General features: G+C 45.4%; 1 long non-coding RNA gene across 1 annotated transcript in view; it reads right to left on the minus strand.

Annotated features, from left to right (window-relative positions):
• LOC146789140 (uncharacterized) overlaps nt 1-20691 on the minus strand; it is a 197345-nt gene extending 176654 nt beyond the window's left edge. The window contains exon 1 of the long non-coding RNA XR_014970029.1: nt 20601-20691. This is a non-coding gene — a long non-coding RNA (uncharacterized LOC146789140). The remainder of the gene's footprint in view (nt 1-20600) is intronic.
• Between the last annotated feature and the right edge of the window lie 3427 nt (nt 20692-24118).

Here is a 24118-nt window from a genome sequence, read left to right on the forward strand (position 1 = left end):
GGAAGGTCACAATAGTTTCGTCTATGCCCCCCCGAAGTTACAGGCCAGCACTCTACATGGGCTGACTGATATCCTGATTGACACCCCGGACACACTACACATTATAGGGGGAGACTTCAACGACATCATGTCCACCCCCCATGGACCGCTCAGGGAACCGTATCGACAGCTCCCCAACTACGCATCTGGCCAGGGTGATGGACACGTTGGGGCTGATGGACGTGTGGCGATACCTCCACCCGGACACTAGAAGTTACTCATACTATTCTGAAGCACACAAGGTGCACTCTCGACTGGACTACGTTTTTCTCCCGCGGCGGGCCACGGGTACTGACTGTGAGGCAGACTACATGGCGGGAGGGATCTCTGACCACTCCCCGCTGATGGTTAGGACAGGAGTGAGGTCCAGGGTGAGAAATGGAAACTGGAGGTTGACGGCTTGGGACCTGCAGAACACTGAGATATTGCGGGGACTTCGGGCCGACACGATAGTGTATTTTGTGAAAAATGTGGGTTCGGTGCAATCGGGCGTTGTAGTTTGGGAAGCCTATAAAACTGTACTCCGTGATAACCGAATAAAGTGGGAGAAGTGGAAAGCACAAGAGGAGATCACTACCCTGGAAACCCAAATTCTGGCGTTGGGACAATGCTATCTTGGGGGACGTGATTTACAGGTACTCCGGCTCCTGACAGATGCACAACAGCGCTATAGAGCCCTAGTAACGGAAGAGGCTAAAGCGCAGGCGCAGGTGACCCTCCATAGGTTATATGACATTGGGGATAAATCTGATAAGCTTCTTGCCTGGCTCAGCCATAAGGAATTGGACGCCCGTTGAATAGAAAGCATAGTGGACCACCAGGGGTAGACGCAAAAGGGAGATGAACAGATAGTACGGACATTTGCCTCCTATTTCAATGATTTCTATGAGGCCGGGGAACTGGGTACCCCGGAGGGAATCCTAGCATATCTAGCCACTGTGCAAACCCCGAGTTTAGCGGCTGAGGATATGGAGGAACTTGAAGCGGACATATCGGTAACCGAACTTAAAGAGGCAATAACTAAATTGCGCCCAGGGAGGTCCCCAGGCCCGAATGGACTCCCAGCAGGATTTTATAAAAAAGGGGCAGACCTCCTGGCGGTGCACAGGGATGCAGCTCAAGAGGGTGCCCTCCCGCTGGACCTTAGATTGGCCACGATCATCCCCATCCATAATCCAGGAAAGCCCCCCGAGGATTTGCGTTTTATCGCCCAATCTCCCTCCTCAACATAGAGGTTAAACTCCTGGCGACGACACTGGCCCTCCGTTTACGCCAAGTAATCTCGGGCCTGGTGCACCGCGACCAGGCAGGCTTCTTACCAGATCGAGCGACCAGACAGAACCTACGGCGGACCCACAACTGGCTTATGGCGGTACCGAACCGGGATGATCCACACATGTTCCTTTCTTTGGACGTGGAAAAAGCGTTCGACGCTGTCCACTGGCCCTTTCTAGAGGTGGTTTTGGTCAAGTTTGGCGTCGGCCCCAAATTCAGACAATGGGTGGGACTCCTATATGCGGAACCGAGAGCCGAGTTAAAGTAAATGGGCTATTATCTGAGAACTTTCCAATTAGAAGGGGAACCCGACAGGGATGCCCTCTGTCCCCCCTGCTATTCGCCCTCACTATTGAAATAGTGGCCTGTGAGGTCAGACAGACAAAGGAGATACAGGGTTCCATATTACGCAGACTGACTTAGAAGAAGAAAAGATTTTGCTATATGCGGACGACATCCTGTTGTATGTTACCCAACCGGAGGTCACGGTCCCTGCACTGTTCAGGCTCCTGGGCAGGTATGGCTCCTTCTTGGGCTATGCGATTAACTGGCATAAATCGGTCCTGTATAGCCCACGACCTGAGGAGATGTGGCCCCCTCTCCCAGGGGCTCTCCAGGTTACGCAGGCGGGATTCACGTACCTAGGGATCTATCTAACCACAGATAGAAATCTCTCCTACCAAAAAAACATTCAGCAAGTCATAACGAATTTTGCAGCGGACGCCCTACGATGGAAAGCCCTCTCCCTTACGATACTTGGTCGAGCCGCAATGTTTAACATTGCCCCGCTTTTTATACGCCCTCCAAAATGAATACTTCCCTCTTCCTTGACAGACGTTTCGGACGATAGATGCAGAAATGCGTTCCCTACTGTGGTTGGGGAAACAGACAAGGATAGCCCTGAGCACGTTGCAGCACAACCAGTATAATGGAGGGATATCCCTGCCAGACATCGAGGCCTACTATTGGGCAGAGAATCTGGCGCCGGTAAATGCCCCGGCGGATCACCCCACCTACAGATTAGAAAGGGACACCATGGCACGTCGCTCCTGTCTATTTTACTTATATGGGGGTCCAGGTAGGAGACGCCTACTTCCGGCCACGCAAATAACCGTTGTGGTTTGGGATGGGGCGACTAAGATCTTGGGTTGGACACGCCAACCGACAAAGCAGACACCGATTGGAATTGTACCTGGCTGAGGGAACTCCACACTCAAGGGCTTTGGGGGCTGGGATGACATCGGAATCTCTACGTTGGGGGATGTGGTGGCTAAGGGGGACCTTAAATCCTTCAGGACATTGGCATTGGAGTTTGGGCTGCACCCCACCCAATTTTTTAAATACGCACAATTGCGACAAGCATGGAGGGCCGAGAGCTTGCTCTCCGCTCCCCTCCCGGAATATGCTCTGTTGGAGGGTCGCCTATTGCAAGAGCAGATAGCCAATAAGACAGTCTCTGTAACGTACAGGACCTTGAACAATGAATGAATGAATGAAACAAATCTTATAAAGCGCTACTAAGCCCAATGGGCGTCAAGGCGCCTACCAAAAAATACTGACTGTGGAATAAAAGGAACTTACTGGTAGGCCTTCTCAAAGTACCAGGTCTTAAGAAATTTCCTAAAAAGAACCAGAGAGGGTTGAGATTTAATCTCCATAGGAAGTGAATTCCAAAGTAACGGGGCAACGGCAGAAAAAGCTCTGCTACCCCATCTAACCTTCTTGGTTCGGGGGACTACCAGTTGATTAGCATCCGAGGAGCGAAGATATATACTAGGAATGTAACGGGTCAGCAAAGACCCCAGAGCATCCGAGGGGCCGATGAGAAGGGCTCTATATGTGAGGCATAGAAGTTTAAAAGAAATCCTGTGATGAATAGGGAGCCAGTGAAGATACTTCCTGGCGGCTGTAGCGGAGGAATCTTTTGGGAGAGCCAAAACGAATCTGGCGGCAGCATTTTGCACAACCTGGAGGCGCTGGATAAGATGTTTATTAATCTCCGAGTATAATGAATTACAGTAATCCAGCCTCGAACCAACAAGGGCAATCACAGTCTGCTTACGTGCCGATGGCGAAAGGTAATGGAGAATTTTTTTTAGGGTCATAATGACTCCCCAACAGGTAGATACCGTCCTGCTGACCTGCAAATCCATGGTCAACGAAGTATCAAAGATGACACCGAGATTTCGAGCCGACTAGGAGGGGGAAGGGCAGGTTCCTAGAGATGTAGGCCACCAATCATTAGACCAGATGTCCTGATCCTTACCAAAAACCAGGACCTCTGTTTTGTCGGAATTCAGCTTTAATGAGTTTAGGACCATCCACTCTGCCACCATCTGCATACATGACCTAAAACTGTCAGCGGAAGCACTAACAGAGTGTGCTAGGGACACCATGATTTGAGTGTCGTCGGCATACGACACTACCTCCATCCCCTGAGATCTTACTAATCTAGCAAGGGGGGCCACATAGATGTTGAATAAAGTAGGGCTTAAGGCAGACCCTTGGGGCACCCCCCATTGCAAAGATTTGGCAGGGGAGAGGAACTCTCCCAGCATGACTCTTTGCTCTCTAGAATGTAAGAAAGAGTCAAGGAGATCCAAGGCCGAGCCAGCCACCCCTGCCTCCCTTAACCTAGAAGTTAGGATAGAGGGAGACAGGGTGTCAAACGCTGCAGTGAGATCAAGTAGGACCAAAATGGTCGTCTGACCAGAGTCCACCCTACAACGAATATTATTGACCACTGTGGTAAATATTTCGTTACCGGTACTATTTTTTATGCGGTAAAGTCTATTAAGAATAACTCAGTAAAATGAGAGGCAGAATCCGTGGTATTAGAGGTTTAAAAAGGCTTTATTCCTATACAAAGGAATACAATTCGAATTGTAGGCGTTCTATTCCATCACCACGAAAGTTCAGGAAGGAAGGGCATATATTATTGACAGGTAATCATTTTTATAGAAAAGGCATTACAGTAAAACAAATGCAGTAGGCGTATCAACTGATAAGACAAAATAAATATGCATGCGTAACTAGAATAGGCGTAACTAGAAAACGTCATTATACATGATGTCACAAGTGGGTGGATCCATAAGAGAATCCTGCAATGTCAGCAGAAATGTTTGGCAGAGATGCGTGCGCAGCCGCATGACGTGTGATTGACGTGCAACTAGAGGGAGAAGGGGACTTGACATTTAGCTCTACATGTGGAGACAGAAGTCTGGGGTTATGTCAACCTAATCCCAAATCATATCTAATATCCTATGTTTGAAGAACTGTGTTATCCAAAAAGAGAGGTCTCTTAGGATAGAATCTTATTCTATACTGACTATACTGACTGTTAGTGCGTGTACAAGCGTCTAAGTGTCTACACTAGATGCGAGGGGGTAGGAATATTCCATGGTAACAGGGCTATGAATTACTTGCATGAGGACAGCGAGGCCGGGCCCTTTGCTCGGTAGCTGGAAGGATGTTTACCTAAACTGCTAGACAGGAATGCATCAGATGAGGGGCGGAGGAAATAATCTTGAAGGTGAAATACAGTTTTTGGCAGGCTACGGGCTGGATCAGGCACCGTTAGCCGCGCAGGGAGTAAGACAAAGTTCATGGTCACAGATGCAGGCTCAGACTGGAGCTTTCAGAGGCAGAAGACAGGAAAAGGCTTGATGACAGAATTCGGGCCTACTCGCCTGAATCTGTAAAAATGTGGAAAGTGAACCACATAAAGTCGGTGGCCTTTCATACTTAGGAAAGGAATATCTGACCCATTCATGGTGGATCTGAAAGAGGACATGTTGACGGTGGACGCACATATATTTGCGTCTTTAAAACTGGAGCAGGAGGGAACATACATGTACGTATAGCATGTACATGGAGCCGTTGGGGTCTACGATAGGGGACATAACTGATCACAAAATTCATATTTCCTCATTCCCTCCTTGTCCCCTTCGGACCCTTAGGAGATATCGATCTTCATCAATCCATCGATCTGTTCATATAGCATCATTTGTTCTTCTTTCTTCTTCCGGGATCTCGAACGAAAACTTGGATGTGGGATACACGAGGTGGCACACAGACCACAAATCGCTGGCCCACATTGTAGACATAAGCAGCAACTGAATAGTATGAGAAAGCCAATACCTAGGAAGGAGAGCATTCTCCATCCCCAGGCTGACAACACGCCCCAGAACCAACCGGACCAAGTCCAGGTGCCTGGACTCTGGTGTATCTGGCTTACAATCTTATGAAGGCGAGTTATGGCTTTATATACTGACGGCGAATTTTCTGGTATGAAAATGCAGCAACTTGATCCGATGACCCTACAAGCTCCGCCCCTATCGGCCAGGATGACGTCAAGGACAAGACGATTTTGAAGCACAACAATCCGCATAGCAGACTGCTCTTCTGTTAAATTGCCTAAGGCGGAAATAGTTTCGTTCACTACTGCTTCAAGGGTTCTGGTTAGTCTACGTATCAGCTTACTATTAGTGACTGTACCTATATAGGGAAAGAAACCTTTATTGAAATCTGTGTATTTTTCCCATGCTGTTTCAGTGTAATCAACAATTGGGAGATCTCTCTGCTGTCTATTGTGTACTAAATGGGTATTTCTATAATAATCAGGAGGAGCTAGGAAAACAGGTGGTAGAAGGAAAGCTATGTAACAGGTACCATCCCAATCTAAAGGTAGGCGTATATATGCGATCTGGCCACATATAAAGTAGGAATGACGAGAAGCTCTAAATGTAGACTTGCCTTGATCACTGAATTTTATTACAGTGGTGCATTTACTATGGCCCATGTGTATGGAGCCATTCTTTCTTATACATAGTTCCCCTTTTACTGGGAATACAGACATGGCGGGCAAGATTGGTGTAGCCTCTGATTCAACGTTCAGGATCATAAGGTTAAGTGTAAAATTACCTAATCCATATACTTCATTTTCTAAATCAGTTCCTGTTCTTTTGGGAAGTCCCTCCTTGTTAGGGTAGCAGACTTTAAGCAAAACTAAGTTCAGGTTTCCCCATACCCAGTTGTCTTGATAAACTGCGGAATTCGAATCTAGGGAATTAATCAAACTAAACCATGCTCCACAGGAGCCATTGTGTGTGAACGGATAGGGAAAGAGGGGCAAAACTCCCTTATAGTTCTGATAGGGAGGGAGTCGGCCACATATCCAACAATTTGTGGCATTGCTGGTTTGATGGGAATGATGTAGCATACTAATGAAAGTGTTATTGCGCAGCGCAAATCTATAAGACAATTCATGTGGAGGTAATTCACTAAAAGAATGTTCTGCAGTTATATTATAAGCACGCTTAGGAATAGGATAATACATGTGCAATAGGATGCTGACAATGATGATCAGAAGACTTAGAAAAAACAAAATTAATAATGTTACTGTGCAGTGACTACGAAATGATTTACAATACGCATGCTTCTTGAGCAGCATTTGATTATTTCTTTCTCTATTCCGGTCCAGAGGATACATGTCAGAGACAAATTCAACCGATTCACCTTGGAGAGGACTTAAACAATCAAATTGTCTGACTTACTGGACCTCAATTTTAGTTTATACAGTTCTGGTTTTGTTAATTCAGCCAAGGGGAGCTTTGAGTCTGTTTGTGAGGGAATACAGGGTTGAGTCTCTACGCTGGATGGTAGTCCATAACATTTCTTGATATGACTCGAGTGCAACCACCCTTTCCTTCCCTCGATCTTCACAGCTGTCCTTGTGGTGAGTAGAACCAACTTCGGTGACTTCCACCTAGGATCCAGTTGGGTCTTCCGGTCAAAATTCCTGACCAAAACCAAGTCCCCAGGAACCACGTCATGGGGTTTTACCTCAGTATTGTCGGGAAAAGCTGCGGATACCTGTGAACGACAAGATTGTAGTGCAGACATCAAGGAAGCCAGGTAATCTGTCAGCATATTACAGTCAACATCAGTGATTTTACGAGGTATAGGCGTCCCCCACATATTTGGTGGTCTACCAAAGATCACCTCATACGGGGATAGCCCTGTTCGAGAATGTGCTACCATTCTCATGTAAAAGAGCGCAACTGGTAAGGCTATTATCCAATCGACTCCTTTTTCTCTACATATTTTGGACAATCTAATTTTCAGAGTTTGATTATGACGTTCCACGAGACCTGCCGCCTCGGGATGTCGGACACAGTGGAATTTCCACTGGTAGCCTAATAGAAGGGAAACGTGTTTCATTAGTTCGGATGAGAACGGCTGGCCGTTATCTGAGTAGACAACACGTGGTAAACCGTACCGTGGGAAGAATTCTCGAACTAACTGTTTGGCAGTAGTCGGGGCAGTGTAATCTGAAACCGGGTATGCTTCGGTCCAACGGGAAAGAGCACAGACAACTACGAGAACATATTTGAATCCTCGACATCGTTCCATCTGGATATAATCCATCTGGAGGACTTCAAAAGGGTGATCAGGAGGCTGAAATCCACCCTGTTCTACGGGAATGCTTTTACCTGGGTTAAACTGACAACATATCATACAGGTACGAACTTTTTGTTTAGCTGCGGCTCGCAAGTGTTTGTTGAACCAAATGTGTTGAATGCTGTCTAGCATAGCTTTTTCTCCTAGGTGCGCTGGACTATGTATTGTGTTAATGATGACTTGGACCATTGAGTCGGGAAGAAACCATATAGATTTTTCCTTCGTCATCCATCCTTGATCTGTTTGGATCCCTCCTAATTCAGTCCATTTCTTTATTTCTTCTGGTGTAGCATGTGTCTGTATGTCAATTACATCAAGGGCGGGATCCTTAACTGTCATGCAATGTGTTGGTGTCAGGACTATTGTCTTTGTCATGTCAGTTGTGTGAGTCTGATTCTGAGCAGTCTGTTTAGCTGTTCTGTCAGCTAGGTCATTACCCTGAGAAATGATATCGGTAACTTTTGTGTGGGCTTTGCATTTCATAATCGATATTGCAGTAGGTAAATGAATCGCGTCTAATAGGGCTTGAATGAGGGGTCCGTGTTGGATGTGGGCACCGTGAGAAGTTAAATAACCTCTCTCTCGCCACAGTACGCCGAAGTCATGGACGACTCCGAATGCATAACGTGAATCTGTGTATATGTTGACTTTTTTATTTGTGGCTTGAATACAGGCTTGTGTCAGAGCGATGAGCTCTGCTGCTTGAGCTGACAAAGTGTTAATACAATTTGTTTCAATGACTTCAGTATCTGTTGTGACTGCGTAAGCGGCCACTAACTCTCCTGTACTTGTTCTCATACATGACCCATCTACATATAATGTCAAGTCTGGATCTGTCAAAGGGATATCTGTCAAGTCTTGTCTGGGTTTTGTTGTGATAGTAATGACTTCAACACAATCATGTGCCAATGGGTCTGTTCCGCCTACTGGTAACAGTGTGGCAGGATTTAACGTATTACAACGTCTGATTTCTATGTGTGGCTGAAACAATGTTAATTCGTAACCGGTGAGTCTTGCTATAGTCAAGTGTTGTGTTTGTGTGCGGTTCAAAAGAACCTCTACTGCGTGTGGTACTTGTACTGTCAATTGATGTCCTAACACTATGGCATCGCTTTGTCTGATTGCTAAAGCTGTTGCTGCCACTGATTTCAGGCACGCTGGAAGTGCCTGCGCTACTGGATCTAATGTACTAGAGAAATAAGCACACGGTTTGTGTGATCCTGCTTGTTCCTGAGTGAGTACTGACAAAGCAGTACCTTCGCGTTCTGTAACAAAGAGTGTAAACTGTTTACTGTAACATGGTGTTGCTAGGACAGGTGCTTGGCATAAAGCTTTCTTTAAGCTTTCAAAGGCATGAGTATGTTCTGGAGTCCAAGGGAGGACAGTCGATGTGGCTGCCTCCTGTGTTGTCAACTGGATGAGTGGTTTTGCTAGAAATGCATATTGAGGGATCCACTGCCTACAGTATGAAGTGAGGCCTATAAAAGCCCGCACCTCCTTTTGTGTCTTGGGTGGTGGCATGTTAGCAATTAACTGGATGCGATCGGGTGTAAGCTGCCTTCCCTCCTTGGACAGCGAGTGCCCAAGATAAACAACTCGCGGGACACAGAATTGCAGCTTAGAAGGGGACACCTTGTGCCCCTTGTCGGCCAGAAATTTTAAAACCGTCAGTGACGCTTTTTCACATTCAGGTTCGCTCCGGGCGGTGATCAGCAGATCATCGACATATTGAAGCAAGGCAGTGTTAACTGGCATATGGATACTGTCAAGTTCTCGTTTCAGTGCTTGGCTATAGATGCTGGGGCTTTCTGTAAATCCTTGAGGTGCGCGTGTGAATTTAAAACTTCGTCCATTTAAACTAAAACCGAAAAGATATTGACTTTCCGGATCAATTGGGACACTAAAGAAAGCATTTTTGAGATCAATTACAGTGAAAAACGTTGCTTCTGAGTCAATAGCTGTGAGTAATGAGGAGATATCTGGGACCACAGGGTATTGTGGTACAATGCATTTATTTAATTCGCGCAGATCAATAACTAATCGGTATACTGGCGGAGCTTTTGGATCCGTTCTTTTAAGAATCGGAATTATCGGGGAATTACATACATTGGAGTCGGTTTCGACAACCACTCCTTGTGCAATGAGCTCGTCAATGATTTGCAGTAAAGCCACTACAGCATCTGGTGGTAACTTGTATTGTCGCATTCGTGGTAGTACCACTCCTGTCTTTAGTGTGACTCGATATGGTGTAATGTTCATACAACCAACATCAGTGGGGCCTTGTGCCCATAAATGTGTAGGTAAATTCTGCAGTCGGTGATCCATGTCTCTGGATACGTAGTGACCTTTAAAGTCACGTAAAAATAGTCGTACTCCTTCCGGAGAACAACATATTATGGCTCCTAGAGCTTTCAATGTTTTTATACCTAACAAGTTTTCTGGACATGATTTAGTAAGCAATAAATCTGTAGTACGTGTTAATGGACCGACTGTAAGTGGAAGAGGTTGTGTTACGTCATTTATTATAGGTTTTCCTGAGAATCCAAGGGAAATATTTTGTGAGCCTGAGAGGGGTGCCCCTGGAACTTCACTGCGTCTTATAGTTGTTCTGCTTGCCCCTGTATCAAGTAAAAACTTTCTGTCTTCCCCTAATAGTTCACTATGTACATAAGGTCCCTCTTGGTCTACAGGAACCTCAATAAGGGGTAAGCCAACTTCCCTCTCTAGGCTATCTCATGAGTATCGTTGATAATCGGGATAATCTGTTTGTGCGTACTGATACATCTGTTGTGTTGTTGCTTGAGTTGCAGCGACAGGCTGCGCTTGTGGTGGTGCTACGATCTGTTGTGGAGCTGCCTGTTGCGGAGCTAGTTGTTGCGGAGCTAACCTAGGTTGTGCCTGCTGAGGCAGTTGCTGTTGATTCTGATCCTGTCTAGGTGGACGTGGTCTCTCATGTGTTCTACCTGTGGCAATATTATGTTTCAGGACTGGACAATCATGTATATAATGACCTGGTTGTTTACAATAGTTGCATGTCCCTTTCGCAGGACTTGCGGAATCACCCTTTTGATGACTATCGGCTGGAACTGACTGTGCAACAAGCATTTTCATTTTTGTATCTTTCATACGTCTTTGTTCGTGTTCTTGTTCTTCTCTAATTCTATCGTGGTGATATTGTAACATCTGTAGCATCTGTGATGGGGTATTACTTTGCCAGGTACTTTCGAATTTCAATACTCTATTCTTGACTTGTAGCAGAGAATTTTCAACTAATTTTGTCACAAACAGGTGTGGATATGACTCACTACTGGCTTTTATGCCACTATTTATACTAAAACATTTTTCAAATCGGGAATAGAAATCACTAGTGTCTTCATCTGGTTTTTGTTTACAGGCTGAGATTGCACCCCAGTCTTCCTTTTTCGTAGTTAATAAACGTGGCAGTACCTGTATTAGTAATCCTGCTAGTGCTGTAGTCTTTTCCCCAAGCCCTGCTCCTGCAGCTCGGGCCTTTTCTTCGTTTTCTAATGCTGTCCAATCTATCTTTTGGTCTCCCACCTCCCATTCCTTTTCTTTGAGTTTCTCATAAACACCGGCGGGTAATAGGACTTTCAATATTTTCATAATGTCGGGGTAGGTATACTCTCCCATGAGTAACATGTCTTTTATCTCACGGTGGAAACCTGCTGGGTCCTTGTCATGACTTGGTACTACTTTCTTCAAGTAATAGATTTTCTCGGGTTTTATTTGAATTCTCTCTACCTTTCTCTTCCTGTCTGAGTGCTTTTTCTGTACGTCTATGTGATTCTTTACGCCATAATTCAATGGCATCCTTCTGTGACTGTCTGGCTTTCTTTTTCCATAATTCTTCTTCTACTCTCATGATGCAATCTGCATCCCAGGTCCCCGCTGCGGGCCATCTCTGACTCTCTGGTAATTCTTTGGTGTAGTCCACCCATAAATCAAGAAATAATACGGCATCTAGGCCATGCTTATGATACATAAAGTACCCTTGAGTGTCCCTAGGTGGGATGGGAACAGCTTCTTCGAGTACACCTTTTCTAGTTTTGATCTGTCTTAGTTTCGAGAAGAGCGGCATTTTTAGACCTTATTACTGGAACACACTTTATAAAAACACAATAATGAACAGTCATTCACACCACAGTATATAGAACGTATTTCAAAACATTTAACACTTAACAGTTTTACGAACAATGATAACTAATAGAAAACTAGTTACTGACATAATACTGACACTAGATAATACTTATTTATATTTATTTATATGCAAAACATACTATATATACTGCTAAACAGTACAGATACACTGCTAAAACAGTGCAGACCGGATTTGTGTACCCAAACCCGTCTTGACCGGCACAGACTATGTGCACGTTAAATGCCTCCCCGGTAATGGTACTCACCGGGTAGCTCGGAACGGAAGGCCTCGGAACGGAACTGAAACTGGACTGGACCGGACTGGACTCGGAACTTCGGAACCTGGCGGGTCTCTGTATACCTCGGATCTTGCTCTCTCAGCTAGGCTCTGGTCGGGATACTTCGCACTTCTCACCGCCTCGTCTGGGTGTTGATCGCAGCCTCAGTCGTCCCCGCTTGGCCGGAGGGAGATACAGGAAATCCTGCGGGTACGCATTTTTGTCCGTTCAGCTGTGGCAGGAGACCGGGCCTGCAACGCACCGCCGGCGCGTGAGATGAGAAAGTGTCCCTATTCGGGCGCCAATTTATGTGGTAAATATTTCGTTACCGGTACTATTTTTTATGCGGTAAAGTCTATTAAGAATAACTCAGTAAAATGAGAGGCAGAATCCGTGGTATTAGAGGTTTAAAAAGGCTTTATTCCTATACAAAGGAATACAATTCGAATTGTAGGCGTTCTATTCCATCACCACGAAAGTTCAGGAAGGAAGGGCATATATTATTGACAGGTAATCATTTTTATAGAAAAGGCATTACAGTAAAACAAATGCAGTAGGCGTATCAACTGATAAGACAAAATAAATATGCATGCGTAACTAGAATAGGCGTAACTAGAAAACGTCATTATACATGATGTCACAAGTGGGTGGATCCATAAGAGAATCCTGCAATGTCAGCAGAAATGTTTGGCAGAGATGCGTGCGCAGCCGCATGACGTGTGATTGACGTGCAACTAGAGGGAGAAGGGGACTTGACATTTAGCTCTACATGTGGAGACAGAAGTCTGGGGTTATGTCAACCTAATCCCAAATCATATCTAATATCCTATGTTTGAAGAACTGTGTTATCCAAAAAGAGAGGTCTCTTAGGATAGAATCTTATTCTATACTGACTATACTGACTGTTAGTGCGTGTACAAGCGTCTAAGTGTCTACACTAGATGCGAGGGGGTAGGAATATTCCATGGTAACAGGGCTATGAATTACTTGCATGAGGACAGCGAGGCCGGGCCCTTTGCTCGGTAGCTGGAAGGATGTTTACCTAAACTGCTAGACAGGAATGCATCGGATGAGGGGCGGAGGAGATAATCTTGAAGGTGAAATACAGTTTTTGGCAGGCTACGGGCTGGATCAGGCACCGTTAGCCGCGCAGGGAGTAAGACAAAGTTCATGGTCACAGATGCAGGCTCAGACTGGAGCTTTCAGAGGCAGAAGACAGGAAAAGGCTTGATGACAGAATTCGGGCCTACTCGCCTGAATCTGTAAAAATGTGGAAAGTGAACCACATAAAGTCGGTGGCCTTTCATACTTAGGAAAGGAATATCTGACCCATTTATGGTGGATCTGAAAGAGGACATGTTGACGGTGGACGCACATATATTTGCGTCTTTAAAACTGGAGCAGGAGGGAACATACATGTACGTATAGCATGTACATGGAGCCGTTGGGGTCTACGATAGGGGACATAACTGATCACAAAATTCATATTTCCTCACCACCATAGTCAAAGCAGATTCAGTGCTATGAAATTTTCGGAATCCATGCTGAGAACTATCTAAAAATTCAGAGGAGTCAAGGAAGGTGGATAGATGACGGTTAAGATGGGCTTCAAGCAACTTAGCAGGAGCAGGTAGCAAAGAAATCGGTCTAAAATTCTTCCATACTCCGGGATCGAGGGAAGGCTTTTTAAGAAGAGGCTTCACTATAGCCTTTTTCCAAGCCAGGGGAAAAATACCTTGGATTAAAGCCTCGTTCATTACTTCCAGCAATGGGGGCAAAAGGATGTGGACAGGGGTCCACAGGAGAAGCAGACTTAGTTCTGTCAAGTAGGACATTAAGACCTTCAAGAGAGAGCGACGGAAAAAGGACAAGTGACTTATTAGAGTCCTTACGCCAAAATTCTGAGGCCCTAATGTCCAAGAGGGAACCATCATCTAACAGGTTCCTTTGGGCTTCCAGGTCCCCATGAATGTCCGAGATTTTCTTATAGAAGAAATCAGAAATGTTGTTGCATAGCTCCTGTGTGTGCACCACTGGGTCAGGTGTCTGAAGGGAGCATAAGGAGTCAACTATTTTGAACAATTCTTTAGACGAGGAAAGGGAAACCTTCAAATTGGAGAAATAGTCCTGTTTCTCTTTAATCACAGTAATTTTGTAGGTACGTAACGTCCGTTTATGATCATCTCTATCAGAGGGATCCCATGACTTACGCCATTTCCTTTCCTTGGCTCTACATGTTTGTCTAAGGAGTCTTAAAGATTCCGTGAACCAAGGTGCAGAGGGTTTCCGCCGAGCTACATATCGTAAAGAGGCGGGCGCAAGCGCGTCAACCGCTCCAGTGATGGAATCAATAAGTTCCTGAGCTGCCTCATCGACATCTCGGGTAAGCGGATCCCCAGAGCTTCTCATAAAAGGGGCGAGGGCTTCAGTGGTGATGTTTTTATAGCTTCTTTTCCAACCTCTATTACTAGTGGCAGAACTACGATGCTCTTCAGCCAGAATTGTAAATTCCAGGGGCACTGCCAGATGGCCCGACCAAATCAAGGGAATAGGAGTGCCAGCTGAGAGTCTAGAATCGTTGGTAAAAACTCCATCTAATATATGGCCAGCCAGATGGGTAGAGCTTTTCACCAATTGGCTAAGCTCACACGCGCCTAGTGAGTCAATCAGCTGAGATGTATCTCTTACTCCCAGGTCATCCAAATGGAAGTTTAAGTCCCCGAGAATAGTAATCTGCGATTTACCAAAATATGGTTCTAAAATTCGAAATAGATCGGAACAAAAACTAGTTCTGGGACCAGGCGGTCTATAGACAAGAATGCCAGTAAAAGAGGCTGTGGGAGAGGACGAAATACAGAAATACATAGCCTCGAAGGAATCTGAGGGCTCTGAGAGCGATTTTGTCACACAAGAGAGTGGGGCTTTGCACAAAATTGCCAGCCCTCCCCCTCTTCGTCCTACTCTATCCTGTCTATGGATCGTAAAGCCTTCGGGGATTGCCAAGATTAGGTCATGTCCGGAAGAGTCAGACGCCCATGTTTCCGTGACAAATACCCAGTCAGGTTGCCTGTCGGTCACAAACTCATGGAACGCTATATTGTTCTTAATGAGCGACCTGGCGTTGATCAGAAAGCCCCTTCTAGATTGAGTAATGATCGGTACAGCGGAGGAGTTAGGAGGAAACTTCCCAACTATGTTAGGTGGGAGCAGTACCTCCCCACACGAGCGGCATGTTGAGACACATCTCAGGTCCTCAGGAGAGAGACCGAGGTGGCACGCAAGAGGCGGCGGTCTTAGAGTAAGCAGCTCACCTAATGAGTATTGTATCATTGTACTCTGTGGATCATAAGGGATATCTGCAACAAGCCCGCCCATCAGCACGTCCTCAGCGCGGATGGGCGCAGACGGGCTGAACTCAGGCGTAACTCCGGCGGAAGTCCGGCGACCCCGCTGCGCGAAACCACTGCGCGACGGCATGACTCCCTTTTGAGCGTCTATCCCCCTTAGGACAGCTAGAGCGTCCAAGCTCCACGCTCGACCCGTAGTACTCCCAAGATGGCAGCCTGACGTCTAAATGAGACCGGGAGGTGGACCCGCCCAACAGCGGTGAGTAAATAAGTTTTATAGTGCAAGTAAGGGGCCTAAAATCTAAAATCAGGGGCAAATCCAACCAATAATATTGAAATGAAATAGAGAACAAGGAAGTTTTAAAAAAGCCTAAGGCCAATAGTTCCGCATGCAAAACGCTTGAGGAGCGCAGATGCAGGCACTACGTACAAGTTCCAAAAGCTATCTGTCAGCAAGGGGGAGTGGACAGTTTACCTCCCTTTTGAGCGTCTCTCCCCCTTAGGACAGCTAGAGCGTCCAAGCTCCACGCTCGACCCGTAGTACTCCCAAGATGGCGGCCTGACGTCTAAATGAGACCGGGAGGTGGACCCGCCCAACAGCGGGTCCACCAATAACATGCCAGACAGACTGGGGAAACTGAGGGGAACATGGGAACAGAACCTGGGCACGATGGACACGGTAGATTGGAAGGAGGCCCTGATGCACCATAGGGAAGTGCCGATTAAATCCCGCCTCCGACTCATCCAATACAAAATACTACACAGGGTATATTTCGACAGGGTTCGACTTCACCGACTAGGCCGAGCCAGTTATCCAAACTGTCTGCGATGTAGACCATACCATCTGGGACTGCCCTGTCATCCATACAGTTTAGATACAAATACTGGGAGAGCTGAGTAAGGTGCTGGAGACCACACTTCCCCAAGACATTGAATTCGTACTGCTGGGGATATCCCATGACATTGACTTGAGCCGCCCACAACTTATTTTTGCATTATTTGCATTAGTGGTGGCAAAAAGAGATGTGGCACGTGCATGGGGGACTTTACTACCCCCTCAATTAGGAGAATGGAGGAGGGGAATGGATATGTATATGGCGGCAGAAAGGGTCACATACAAAGCGAGAGGATGCCCCCGGAAGTTCCGTAGAGTGTGGGGGAAATGGAGAAAGTACCATGGATTGGATGGGGGTTTGGCACCTGACTAGCACAATATGGGTCCTTTCAAATTTGAATGTACGCCGAGATGGAGCGTTACTGAGCATGTGTTTTAGACCCTGGGGGAGTTTTGGCGGGGGGGGGGGGGGAGTAGATTACCGAATGAGTCACTGGCGGAAGAGCCGGCTTGCGTTTGGGTACATGACATGGAGATGCTGCTGTGGGTTGCGGGTGGGGAAGTGGGGGGTATTTGGGTGCAAGAATGACTGCCTGTGACATGTTGGTTGTTCTGTATTAGTTGAACATGCAAATAAAAATATATTTTTTAAAAACAACATTTTACTTCTATATTTTCCTACTTTGCCAGTTCAAATGGCTGTGGTTGCCAAGATATGCCAGCTGGAAAAAAGAGAGGTAAAAAAAATAGAATCAAGCATCATGCCGGACATAGAAGAAGAGGACTAGAGGACCTCATTTATAAAAAGTGTCACATCGCTGGTTAATGCGATGCAACACTTTTCATTGCGCCCTCCTTGCGACTTCTTGGATGCGCCGTATTTACAGTATAGCACTCCATTTTGCAAGGATTGACTAGATACATCAGGAATCCTGACGTATCTGGTGACGCAGTAAGGACGCATTGCTGAAGTGTGTCGGAAAATAGACGCAACGCCAGCAATGTGTCATTACACATGGGTGATTCCCACGTAAAAGGGCCTGCATCAGTCCTTACGCCTGTCGTGAAGCAGACGTAAGGATTGATGCAGTGAAGTTGTAGAAGTGGCGCAGTGAAATCTCATAAATGTACAAGATATATTTGAGAGGCAACACAAATATTTTAAATAGAATAAATTTCACAAAAGATTTATCACATTTGATCAATACTCGTAGATCATCATGGTAGAAAATATTCAGTTGTTTTAATATACATTTACATAGAAGCGCAGCCAAAGTGTTTCACCTAAAAGGCTTGATCAGGGCTGCAAACATTCAAAGACAAAAATACAACCATTTATACTCAGGACACCGGTAAATTTTATACAAAACAACCCAAAACACCCAAACATATTCAAGTCAAAAAATATAATATAGAGCGCAATAACAAATACAAAAAGGGTCCAACTTTAAACAAAGGGGAGGGATTTGATAATCAACACTTTCCTGAGTCAGGAATTGTAATACATAAAAAACCTAACACCAAGACATATCACAAAGACGTAAAATGTGCCACATTATTTAAAACAAGACAAACCCAAAATAAGGTGCAGTACAGAACGTGTTAAAACTTAAAATACACACCCAAACCAACAAACGTGAAAACCCCTAGAACCCAAAGAGAAAGTGTGTGAAATCAATCCAGACAATGAGAAGGCCATAGTGGCAGAAGTGCTCTACGTTGTCGCCCACGAGAGATAGCATAGACGAAAATAGTGATTCCTTACAGAGAAACAATAAATATATACCGCAAAATTCCAATTCATAATAATATGGATTGGCATGAGTTTTCGGCAATAGGGCCACCTGAAACAATCCGAAATCAATAAATTATTAGATCGTTGGGGTGATCGTATTGACCACAAATCATAGATTCGCCCTAGTATAGAGCGATAAACCTCCAGGGCCAAAATTACATACCAATTGAGACTAAGTTCCTCTCCCTCAAATGTAGTTCATCTGTGAAGATAAGATTAATCGATCTCCCGTCAGTTGTCTGGGTTCTAGTTAGACACTATTGCCAAAGAATGAGCCCCCCACAGTCCAGTGGTGTTGGTCAGATCTATGTTAGGGAGAAAAGGCACGTGATTATCATGCCATCTATGATGATATTTACATCTCAAGACCTGTTAATGACTTGATCCATGCCACGCGGCATACACAGTTCTAACAGGTCTAGGCATAAGACCATTAAACTTTACACTCCACAGGTGCTTGACTAACAAGCCGGATTATTGTTTACTAGCAACTGGGGCCACCAATTCCCGAGAGAATAAGTAATTATTATTAATATCAAATTACCTCATCGGTATAGTGTTTTAGTGATAGCCCTTTCTAGCGAACGAGGTACTAAACAACCATCACTTCATGAGACATAGATTCAGAACAAGCTATCTTTCTGAGATGGCTGGAAACAAATCAACACAAACACATAAATTCAAGAAAACATCCATCAACAGAACACAAAAGTACCTCAGTCGACTGATGTCCACAATGTAAAAACATGTCTTGCAAATAAAACCATCCTGAGAAGATATCTAACTATGCAAGAGTTTTTGCGCTTTATGTGCCAGGAGACCATGTCTATTTTGGTAAAAGAATATATCATTTACTCGTGGTACAATGTCAAAAAACAGAGAGTACTATATTGAGACGTTTTTCTCTTGACAACGTACATTACGGAACTGATGGACTACTCTCCACGCAAATCCCCTTTCAGGTAATCATTCCCAAGTCGGAGTCGACAATCAGAATAAACCCATCAAGTATGTTATGTGGAAAAGTGTTTGTTCCAACTGGATGCGCCATTTGCGGGATTTAAATACAGGCACAGCCCCACCTTCTACTAACCGGAAGTGTGATAGCCTACTACGTATTATTACATCTTACACACTTTTGACAAAGACTAGAATGTAAGCAGAGATGAGGTAGATTGCGATGGCAACTACACAGACAGGTTCATTCTCTAGTATGTTCAATGTCTGGCCAACTGGCAGCTGATCAGTGAGGTGGGCAATAGTTTCTCTTTAATCAATTGTGGTGACTACACCAGGCTGTGCAGCATTAATCTCCCTGGTTGCTTTCTCCTCTAGTTCTGTAAATATCATAGATTTCACTGCACCACTTCTACAAGCCTTTTTTATGGGGAAACGCCCTCCCTGCATATATTATACCTGACGCAGGTATAATTTAGCGCAGGGGTTTACAAAGTGACGCATCTGCCTAGATGCATCACTTTGTAAATATGATGCAGCGTGACACATTGCACTGCCACAGCATCACAAAAAAGTGACACAACTACAGCGTAAGGCTTCATAAATAAAGCCTAGAGAGTTTAGTGCACATGCACCACTTCATACCTCATGACAAACTCTGCCACTTAAGTTGTGATGTGCAAAACAGGTAAGATGCTACAGAACTAAAAGCGAGCACGCCAACAAAGACATCAACCATTAGAGAACTCTGTAAACCCCTCCTTGTAGAACTGTTTTGAGAAAGCACACACAGGTTTCAGATACCAAACTCAAAATACATTAATCATGATCCTCAATGACCTAAAAAGTCCCTGACTATTTCTAACACTTGCAGTACTGGTCAGTCATGTTATGCCTTTGTTGCCATCACCTATATAATATTACTGAGGCGATCAACCAATTCTGCCACTTCGTTCCACATTACCAGGGCAAATATATATCCAGCCTTTGGCTTACATTTAAGGAATTCTGGGAGTTGCAGTCTTTGTGCGCTTCACCTTCTCAAACTGGAGAGTAACACATAGAATAGCACTTTTTTAACAGAAAAGCCCAGTACAGACATGGTGTCTGCTTCAGAGCGATCTGGTAACCCTGCTCTCAGTGTCTTGCTGAGGGGGCATATAAGCAGAGCAGTGGTGAATAATGGTGAATTCAAACAACACATTCATGGCTCATGGATCTTTTAGCCAGCAGTCTCTGCAGGCACTTAGTGATCCCCGGACAATAGACAAACATAAACACAGGTGTAGGAGGGACGACAATGCAAACCAAAGCAGAAGAGAAATGCAACTGAGCATATGAAGCATCAAGGGGGAAACAAGGCCGACAGAGGCACAAGCAAAAAACTCATGTGAAATCCAGACATCACCCTGTGACACACAGAGCAGCCACACAAAAAGGATCAGACAACTCACGCATTTAGGTCTTTTGAGACCAGGACGACATGACGTAGAGTGGAGAGATGCAATCCAAGATTACTCTGTCAGGTGGTGGCCTCACCATCGCAGTGCTTTAAATGGGAAAAAATAAGTGCAGTTACTCATAAAATTGAGCTGTGGACATGGGCGGGACTTTGGGTGGGGTTAGGGGCGGGGCAAGGTGCCAGCATCCAACGAGATCAAGATATTCTCGGAGTACATCTGGGAAATGTTGATGAAGAAATAGATATTGTTTGTGTATATTTTACTTCACCGACACTGGCACTGAAATACAAATTATATAAACTGCATAGTTGATATAAGATATAAGGTTGCATTTTCATGGTAAGTATTGAATTATTTATGTAGGAGTTTTATGTAGCGCTCTGCATAGTGGCACTATAACGGGGAGAGGATGTGGTCCGTCGGCTACGCTGCCGACTTTGGTGCTGGAAACCAGAGTTCGAACCTTTGGGTCGCGTCCACATCCTGTGATTCTGTGAAAATCACTTAATCTCCCTGTGCCTGAATGTGTAATGTAAATACGGTGCTATGTAAAGCGCTCCAATACCTTCGGGTCGAGTTCGCGTTAAATAAATATGCAAAAAAAAAAAACTTCACCGTGCCAATATATGAAGCCGTATTCACATTTCCTGGGCACGCCCTGTTCATTATGTGTTGATGAGCAGCCTACGCAGCACAGAACTCTATTGCACTGAAAAGTTATCAGCGTAATCTGCTGAAATAGAATAACTTTTTTCCATATCAGCTCATAGTTCACATCTGTGACACACATACACATAGGTTCTCACACAGACACTAACACGCACATCATTCACTAAAACTGATTTTTACAAATGCAATATCCAAGCTGTACTTTAAATGTATGCGTTTACCCTGATGATTAGTGGCACCCCCCCCACTCTCAGCCTGACAACAGGCACTCAGCACCCAATGTCATCATTTCCCATGTTTCATACAGCCCCATTATGACTGCAAGAGAAAGGTGCACAAACGTTTCTTGAATTCATACCAATTTGGGATTTAGCGCGTAGCGCTACATTGGGATTGTGTGGGTAGCGCTAGCTGCTGACTGCCCAAAAGTAAAAGGAGTCCTGACCAGAAAGTTCCTTGAGCTATTATTTTGTTTCACTAGCAAATGTTCTGAAACTGCTGTTCCCATGATTGCCAAAGTACGACAGGACGCCTGTTTCACCGCGAGGTTTGTGCTGTAATCACCCGGATCTCTAGGTGGCGAAGCAGAAAATCTCAGCAGGTTTTGTTTCAATCGAGGCGTTATTGGTACTGGCCGCCATCTAGGATCGTCTGTCAATGCACACATTCACATTCGTAGCCAGCAGGGGCGCAACGAGAGCCAAATTTCAGTGGGGGGCCCACTAATAATTTCGGGGGGGGGGAGGATGCTGATTCTTCCAGCAATATGTGTGGAGATGCAGGGGCTCTAAGAAGGGGTGAAAACACAACAAAGCCTCGTTAGCAAGTGAATGGTCTTTTAACCCCTTCTGTGCCCATGACGAGCTGGACTCGTCATGGGCCGCGGTTGCGCTGTGCCCATGACGAGTCCAGCTCGTCATGAACCCCGCCCGCTAATGGAACGCCCGGCACAGGGCGGGGAAAGGGCGTGGCACACAAGGGGTTAAAGACCTGTGAGGTACTCGGGTGCGGCTGCAATAAGACAGTCGCCAGAAGCTGCCTCAGCCCGGGATGAGACACGAGGGAGGAGGGGGCCTGGGGGGGGGGGGGTTGCTGAAGCCCTTTGAGCTCTATGGACGTTGCGCGCCTGATTGCTGTTTCTGATGAGACTGGCTATGCCTGTCCAAACAACGTTGCTACACGTTCGTAATGTAAGCCTGGCTACTGCCCCAGAGTACCGCTACTCTCCCTGGCCATGGAGAAGTTCCGGTATTGAAGGTGGAACAATTTGGAAGTGCCGATACTCAGTACCGGTGAGTACCGGCCCATTTAAAGCACTGCACCATCGTCATTTCCACTCCCTCACCTTGTGCGATGTGCATTGGATATGATGATGAGGGAACAGTAAAGACTTGAAGGCAAGGGACAGAAAAGTCCAATCACGGCAGGGATTCATTATTAAGCCATACAGTGATTGGCAATGTTCTTCTGTAAATTCAAACCTCCCACCCCCAAACAAACTTCTAGATTAGGCCTCCTCACTTTTCGCTTGCTTAGGAGCAGCTCCAGGATGGCTCAAGCAGGCAAAACCAGCCCTTCTTAGGAGACGGGGAAGGCTGTGGCTGTCATCCCCAGCTCATTAACATTGCGCTGGTTAGAGAAGCGTTAAGTGCGCATGTCAGGTTGGTCATAGAATTACACCCGTCCCAACTCGACATGCGCACTAAGACTTCAGCTGAACCATCCGGTCTACCTGCGCTGCTGTTAATAATTAAGCCCCTGCCCCACCCACTCATGATTGTCAGCCCAGGCATCCGCCTGCAGAGTGCACAAAAACAGCCCTGCAGGCCACAGCTGAAATAAAAGTACTGCTGGGGCCGGGGAAAAAAAACTTTTAATTAATATCTTAATGTTATTACATTTTAACATTTTCATTATGCGGCCTAGGGGGCACAAAATACAGGGGGGTGACGCCCTAATGCTCTCAAAAAGAAACAGCTGCTGCATATTTCTGGGGCCTTCCAGCCAGTCCACTTAACCCATTGGTATCTAATTGTGTCATTCGCATTTTTTCTTCAGTTCATTAAAGCATACAGCTTGGGGCACAAGGTCAGCCGACTCCATCCATTGGCTAAAATCGCTGTCAGTGATGGCATTATGTCCTTTTGCAAGAAACACGTCCACTTGATCTTAATACCTAATGACGAGCAGCAAAATGATCTTCAGGCTTCTCTTCCTTTGGTTTCCAGTGCCCTCCAGGCTTCCTCCTCTTCTATTCCTACTGTAAATACACCTCTTGATCCCTCAGCCCCCTCATTACTGTTGATGTTCTCAAATCTATCTGCTGACATTAAAAGAGGGTTTGAAGAATCAACGATCATTCAGAAAGAGATCCGTTCATACTGTGAGACCTTAGACAAAAAGATAGATGGCCTCCTTACTAGAACTGGTGTACTGGAAGAGTCAGTCGCAGGGTTGTCTGTAGAGATGGACCGCGTAAAGGAGGAGATTGACAAGTTGAAAAATGTGGACTCAGCCCTAATAGACAGGATGAAGGTGTTGAAAAACAACGCGAGGCGAAATAATATCCGCATCCTGAATGTGCCGGAAGGCAATGAAGGGCAGGATATTAAGTCATATATCATTCAACTCTTAAAGAAGTCTCTCAACCTCGATCATTCTGAAGAGCTCCTCGCTACGGATATTCAACGGATCCATAGAGATCCATTCAGACGCAACTCACAGAGGATTAGGCCCCGTAAAATTCTAGTGAATTTTCACACTTATGCTTTAAAGGAATCTATCCTGAATCTGGCTCTTAAACAAAAATCACTTGCAGGTTCTGGCTTCACCTACCAAGT

Source organism: Triturus cristatus, chromosome 10, assembly GCF_964204655.1.
Source record: "Triturus cristatus chromosome 10, aTriCri1.1, whole genome shotgun sequence".
Lineage (NCBI taxonomy): Eukaryota > Metazoa > Chordata > Amphibia > Caudata > Salamandridae > Triturus > Triturus cristatus.